We start from the raw sequence: 7,872 nt of genomic DNA on the forward strand, positions 1-7,872 counted from the left end.
AACGATGTAATACATGAGAAGCAATTAGGCAAGATTCTGGTACAGAGAAAACATTCATTATTTCCAAATAATATCATTATTTCCAGCATCACACTTGCCAAAGTACTGTGAAAAATTCACTCCAAGAAAGTCAGGTGAATCAGTCTGAGGAACAACCTGCATACAATTCATTGAATCTTAACTAACTAGGGATAGACTTATTGTATAGGGTATATAACTTAATAGAAATTTTATTTAACTTTGTGTTATTGTTGACATTTAAGTTGTTTTCTCAGCTTCTCCAGAAAATGAAGCTCAGTTTTCATTTCTCATGTGTCACTTTGAGAAGTACGGAGCTCTGGCTTCAAAGATGTCACTCGGTTTCACGATGTGATGCAATTTACTGAACTTAAGCAATCCAGGGTGAGTCACTGCAAAAACAATGCATCATCCAGGCAATTGTATCTTCTTAAGAAGGAGGCAGCAAGGCATAGCATTTCTTTCTGAGCTCCTTAGTTGTAGCTGAGAATAAAGGCAACTAAAAAAAAAAAAAAAAACTGCTTCTGTCTGTATCAAATATTCTCACTCGAGTGTGGACAGAATACTAACAATGTAGATTGTGATGTCAGACAGACATAGCTTTAGATTCTGTCCCTGTCACTTGCCAATTGTGTGACCTTTCACAATCTACTTAACCATTGTGCCACAGGAATGGCTGCTGTCCATCAAAGATGTATCCTTTTCTTTCATAGGGTAGAGCCTTTGTCGGGAAGCAGCTGGACAGTCAGCGACTGCATTTTCAAGCCTTTATTAAATCTAGAAAGGGCCATGTGAATGAGTTCTGGCCAAGAAAATGTGGGCAGAATTGATAAATTCCACTCCATATCCTGGACCCATAAAATCCCACATAATCCTCTGGGCTGTCTTCCCCAATCTTCCAGCTGGATATCAATGTCCAGGGCCACCACAGCACCCTTGTGTTGAAGATGGTAGAACTTCTCTCAGCCTAGATTCCTGAATGACTATGTGGGTCATCTCCCTGCCACCACCAAGACCTTCTTTCCCTAGCATTGGGCTTTATGAGAATGATACATACACTTCTACTAGAAGAATCCACTGAGATTTCAGAGTTAGCTGTTACAGTATTTAGTACCACTTTAAATAATACACACTTCAAACCTCTGTTTCTTCATCTGTAAAACAGGAAGGATAATAGTAGCTACCCAGGGTTGTGATAATTAAATAAGATGAGCCAGGTAAAGTACTTAGCACGCTGCCTGGAACATAGTTAGTGCTAAAAAATTATTAGCTACTAAATATACTAAATGAACTTTTTTTTCTTTTATTGCTTCTGAAATTGTTGTAAACAACTCCTTCATTATCAGCTACTTCTAGAATAAGCTGCTCTTAAACTGACAGTGAATCTTACAATCATGGGTTTCTTAGCATTGGAAAAAAATATGGTACTAATATTTTATTAAATATCTGAATTTTTACTAAATCCTCTGTCTTTCCTTTTGCTACAATATCTTTCTGATAACAGTCTATACCTATTTACAGCAATGTTAACCACTGTCATCCATCCTTAAGAATAACTTTTTGTTTGTGAACCAAAGAAGTGGTAAGATATACAAGCCTGCTGCAAGCAATGGTCTCAGATCAACATACAGCCCTCAGCAAGTCCTCTAAGTTATTTTAAAGTGCCACACAAGAGATGCTACCTGAGATATTGCTCATCATTACTTATTAAGTGCCAACATATTCTTTAGTGCCAGACCTACCATACAGCAGGAGAGGCGGGTGAGCAAATCTTTTAGTCCCTGCCTGCTTCTGGCCCTGCACTAGCTAAATGTGGGTATTGAAGCCCAGCCACCTGTGGCCAATGCCTCTTCATTTCAGAACTGATGAGAACCAGCCCTAGTATTATATTATCATGGGATGTCCTCTATTCTTCACATTGTGGGTAAATATAAGGCTAGGATTTATCTGCTGCCCTGAGCTGCATGTGCAGAAATCAGAATTTGAACATCAGGCTGTCTTCCAGGCTGACCTTCCTCTTAAACTCCTGCATGGATCCTCAAACAGAACAACCGGGTTTACGCGCACTCTCTCCACTACCATCCCACTCCTATTCCTGGTTTACACCATATTTTTTTTTTTAAGTACTCTGCCCTAGAGCATAATGATCACCATCCTCATCATGATCGCTATCCCCATAGAAAGAATAATAACTACCTTAATGGGCATCTTCTGTGTATCAGGAACTAGTTGCTTCATGCACATTATCTTTTTAAAATTTCATGACGAATCTTCAACATCAGCATTTTTATGCTCATTTTAGAGGTGTGGGAACTGAGGCTTCAGGTTGTTAAGTAGTTTGCTAATAAAGAGTAGAGCCAGAATCCATATCCAGCTCTGATTTTTAAATCTGGGTGTGTGTTTTTAGCTAGCCATTTCTTATCAGGCTGAATCCCTGAATCTCTACCTATTTCTTACCTACAAGAGTAGACTCTGTGCCTTTACACAGCTGATTGGCTTAGGCTCTGCATTCATTCAAATGGGATGCTTTACTTCCTTGTACCAAAACTGTGCAAGTACTCCAACCTTTTTGATAGGAATTCATAAATGCTGACCAATCCCTAGGGACACTATGAACACCCTAGCATCCTTTGGACATGGAGTTTTGGCTAGCTGACCCTTTCTGGAGGAAGAAGGTAGACAATCTAACTCCATGTTGGTTCCCTTAGTCCTGGCCTCACCACTCCCAACTTACACCTCTTCTGTAGGTCCTATAGTGTGACAGCTCTGCCTCACATTCTCACAAGTTTTGCTAAAACGTAATGAACAAAATAGATATCTGAGCTAGTATGCTTATTATAAAGCAATTAATGAAGTCCTAAAACAATTGCTTAAGTGTTTATTTAAATGCCTCTCTTCAGGCTGTTAACTCCTCAAAGCAGTGATAGTATATGGAATTTTGAACTCTAAAGATAAGGACCAACATCTATTAATGATCATTTCAAAGTGGAGCCAAATGAAAGATGTGACAAATTAATGATAAAATAACCAAATGCCCCCCACAATCGTCCTTCAGTTCTGAACAGTGGACTCACAAATCCAACACTAGCTTGAACAGTTTCTTTAAAGCAAGCAAACAGATTATAAAATATCAGGCACCACATTGCATCTGTCTAATGCAATGCGGTTGTTTTAAGGACATGTCCTGGGCTCACCTGTGTCATGGGGCCATGCAGAGATGAATATCATGGCAATCACAAGCAGCTGTGAGAGAAGCAGCACAGCAGAATGGGGAAGCCCACAGACTCTGCAGCCAGGTGTGCCACACTCTGCCACCTGCTAGCCACATGACCTTGGGCAGGCAACTTACCTTCACTACATATTAGTTTCCTGGCCTGTGAGTGGTGGTTTATAATTGTATCTGGCTCAAGGCAGATTCATAAGGAATAACCAAGTGTAAATGCCTTTTGACAGAACCTAACATGCATTATGTACTCAATAACTGTTAGCTGTTCTGAATAATGCTGCAATGAACATATGCATGCATGTATCTTTACAATAGAATGATTTATATTCCTTTGGGTATATACCCAGTAATGAGATTGCTGGATCAAATGGTATCTCTGCATCTAGGTCTTTGAAGAACCGCCACACTGTCTTCCACAATGGTTGAACTAATTTATACCCCCACCAACAATGTAAAAGTGTTCCTTTTTCTCCACAACCTTGCCAGTATCTGTTGTTTTACTGACTTTTAAAAAATAGCCATTCTGACCGGTGTGAGATGGTATTTCATTGTGGTTTGGTTTGCATTTCTCTAATCATCAATGAGGTTGAGCTTTCTTCAAGAATTTCTTCCTCTGTTTGTCATTGATTTTAAAAAGAAAATGCAAAGAATAAAAGCTAAGTATAGATGGGAGGACTATTGGAAGGAAGAGTGAAGTCAAGTTTAGAATAATTTTTATTTTTGTGTTTATGTTTACTTTCCTGTGACTTGTTGAGCAACTACAGGATCTGCAGGAATAGAACACAGGTTGCTGAATGGAATGTCTCTACAAGCACCGGTTTTAATTAAAAAAAAAAAAGAAAAAGAAATTAAGGTCTCCCTCAAAAATCTATTAGCTATTACAATGAGCCTTGTTCCCACACTGGCCTTTGACAGCCCCCAACACTCTCTCTAACTGCCCTGATCAGAAACTCTCATCATTTTTCCTGTTTGTTTTTTAATCTACTCTGTTGTCCATTTAAAACCTACTAAAATACCCCTCTGGGTTCTTGGCCTTGCTTCTCAGTTTACTGTTTGTATTTTCCTTTTTCTCCTCTTCCTTCTTCTCCTCCTCCTCCTCCTCCTCCTCCTCCTCCTCTTCTTCTTCTTCTTCTTCTTTCTTTCTTTCTTCTTTCTTCTTTCTTCTTCAGTTATTTTTGGTTAAGATTAGCTGCTTGATAATATGTTAAAGGTGACTTGCATCATGTCAGGATCCCTCCTCCCTTCCTCTTCCACGTAGCTGTGGTCCTAAGTGTGGACAGACATACTCCGGTGCCTGGGTCAGATAGTAACCTTAATTTGCTTCAGTACTTTTCATGTTCCTTGTCCCTTTCCAAAGATCTATTTATTTGTGTTTCCTTTTGGTTTTCTGTGTCAGGTTGTTTCATTTATTTATTTGTATATGTCTTTCTTACTTGCTATAGGTGCTCTAGTCCAGATTCTCTAACATTTGGTTTACATTCTCCTCTCTTTCCCCTAGAACTCCCAGAAACTTAGTCTTCTGTTAAGAGCATCCACTGCCAGAGCAGCGATGAATGGTTACAAGAACTGGACGGCCACTGATCCTCCACTCCATCAGATGATGAATGGCCTATTGAAAGTACTTTCTTATGCTTCTCAACCCTTATGAAGTCTCTCCTATTTTCTGGCTCATGTTTATCCCGTTTGCCAACATCTGAACTCTCTCTTTAACTCATGAGGTCTCTACAAATGGATATAACTCCTTATTAAGTTTTTGAAGCTGATATGAGGCTTAGAACTTCTCAGTAATGGAGTAAAGAAATGCATTGTTATACAATGTCATTTTATCTCTACCTAACAACATAAGGACTGTGTTACTAACTTGCAAAAGAAACATTTGCCCTCATTCTCAAGCAGAAAATTGTGTCTGCATTTCCTATATAAAAGATGCTTTGTGTAATTAGAAGAAGGGATGAGAATGAGTATAAATTCAAAGTGCGTTCTCTTCTTCTACATATCTTATTTTGTTCAGAGTATAATTAAGAGAAGGACTTGGCACTTATCTTTGAAAGATGGTATGAAACTCGTCAATGAATTTTGAATATTCATCCATCAAGGATTCCATGTCTGAATGAACAACCTAGTTAAGATTTTGTTCATGCATATTGAATGCAGCCTAAAGAAGCCCAATTCACAGCTATCACAGTTTATACCTCACTTACATCTTTCCTCTTCACCCTATGGTACAATGGAGGACCTCCCCACACCACCACAAAAGAATAAATGCAAGATGTCTAAAGATTAAACAGTTATATTTTTAATAGTTTTAAAATGTGAAATGTTGGGTACAATTAATTTTTAAAATGTATTTTTTTTAAAAAAATTATTTTCTTGTATTGCAGCCTAAGAGTGACAATCTGAGTCTCTGGAATTTCCACTTGATCTTGGCCAGAGATTCCTTAGGATTAAATAAGAAAATTTGTGGAATCATCTGGCATAGTTTTTGGCACAGAATAAGTGTTCAGTAAATGTTGCGTCTAAATCTGACATTCTCCTCGGCTGACCCAATAATAGAGGGATAGATTAGCCATCTTCCCCTCCTTTCCCCTCATTCTCTAAGACTTTATTAGCAGAGTTCCCAGGCCCATCCAATTCCATAAAGATGAGAGCTTTCAAAATGATCTGGAAGCAGTGGCAGTAGACACAATTTCAAAGCCAAGGAAAGACAGGTGAGTAAAGAAGTAGAACTGGGCATGCTGCCCACAGAGACGAAACAGGTACTTAAGTGGGAGATTCAGAAATCAAGTAAGGCAATAAGGCATATCTCTATGACCTTTCAACATTCTTTTCAATTCTGAGATCTATAATTCCTCAATCCTTAACATACAAAGGAGGAAAAGGCCATTAACCGTTCATGGCGAATTTTAGTTTCCCACATCCTTATACTGGCAGATCCTTTAATCATTCACAAAGCAAAACCATAGCTGCAACTTCCTGAAATCATAACAGATTTCTCTTATCTATAGTATCCTGAAAATTTCACAGTCTGCTACCCCAACTATTTAATCTTCCAGCAACTTTCAGTTGCCCAGATGCCAAGACCTATCTTGAAACAGAGGAGAGAGAACTGGAATTGATGAATTTATAAAGCAGATACATGGAATCCTGCCCAGACAATGTCATGGAAAATGCTCTGTCATTGACTCTCAAATTCTGTAGTTAAAACAAGCTCCTTCCTCTAAACAGAATGTTCTACAAATACCACCTTGTACACAGTAGGTGCTCAATAAACAATGGTACCTGATTCCCATCTGTTTTTTTTTTTTAATTGAAGATATATTAGTCTTTTACTTTGGGGAGTTGATTATAATTGGCTGCAAAATATTTTCATCTCTATGCTGATGTCCCTTTGCAATGTGACATTGCCATTCTTTTCATAAAGAAGTGGAATCTAGGTCTCTACCCCTTAAATCTAACCTTAGCTATGTCATTAGCTTTGGTCAAGGAGATGTTAGAAAACATGACATGGGTAGAGGCAAGAAAAATGGATGCTCAATGTCACTTATCCTCTTTTGCTGCTCTGAAACTACCTCTGAAGAAGCTCAAACTAGTCTCCTGGAGGAGGAGAGAATTAATGAAGCAGAAACAAGTTGCCCCAGTTGAGACCCAATAGCCCACCAGCCTGATGACTGCTAGGCACATGAAGGAGATCATCCTAGACCAATTAACATTAGGTGATCCACCAACTGCCTGCAGAACTGTGTGGTTAATGCACAGACTGATGAGCAATAATACAACATTTGTTACTTTAAGCTACCACCTATTGAAGTGGTTTGTCACCTGGCAATGGATAACTGGTACACCTTGTTTGACAATTCCATCATCCACCACCTCCTATAAGCATTATAAGATTCATTTTTTTTAAATGGTCATACACCAGATGAAATATCCCTTTGCTATATTTGTCAGTGTATTTATATATTGCTTTCTCTCATTGCATAAAGAATTTAAAGCAGTTTACAACTAGAATTCACAAAATACAATCATTATAAATAGAAACAAGTAATTGAAAGGAGGTAATAAATAAAAATAAGATGAGAAATATTAAGATCAAATGAAGAAGAGCACAGAAATCTTGGTCATAAAGAGCTATATAATTTGTGGAATGTATCTTTAACTGTGACTCTAAGATCCCTGGCAGCCAAACGAAAAGCAACTTACATTTTTTTCAACATCAGGAAAAAATAAGCATACCAGTTCTTCAGTAGAAACAAATGTTTCTTGTATTGAATTTTGATAAGTTTTTTTTTTAAATTTATTTATTATTATTATAGTTTAAGTTGTAGGGTACATGTGCATAACGTGCAGGTTTGTTACATATGTATACTTGTGCCATGTTGGTGTGCTGCACCCATCAACTCATCATTTACATCAGGTATAACTCCCAATGCAATCCCTCCCTCCTCCCCCCTCCCCATGATAGGCCCCGGTGTGTGATGTTCCCCTTCCTGAGTCCAAGTGATCTCATTGTTCAGTTCCCACCTGTGAGTGAGAACATGCAGTGTTTAGTTTTCTGTTCTTGTGACAGTTTGCTAAGAATGATGGTTTCCAGCTGCATCCATGTCCCTACAAAGGACACAAACTCATCC

The 7,872-nt window shown here is 38.3% G+C and overlaps 1 long non-coding RNA gene across 1 annotated transcript; it reads left to right on the forward strand.

The window, feature by feature from the left end:
- Window positions 1–596: 596 nt before the first annotated feature.
- On the forward strand, window positions 597–5,186 carry LOC103877580. The gene is made up of 3 exons (XR_637332.4): window positions 597–712; window positions 1,596–1,779; window positions 4,743–5,186. It is a non-coding gene; the product is annotated as an uncharacterized LOC103877580 (long non-coding RNA).
- Window positions 5,187–7,872: the final 2,686 nt, after the last annotated feature.

The sequence above is a fragment of the Papio anubis genome, chromosome 12, assembly GCF_008728515.1.
Source record: "Papio anubis isolate 15944 chromosome 12, Panubis1.0, whole genome shotgun sequence".
In the NCBI taxonomy this organism is placed as follows: domain Eukaryota; kingdom Metazoa; phylum Chordata; class Mammalia; order Primates; family Cercopithecidae; genus Papio; species Papio anubis.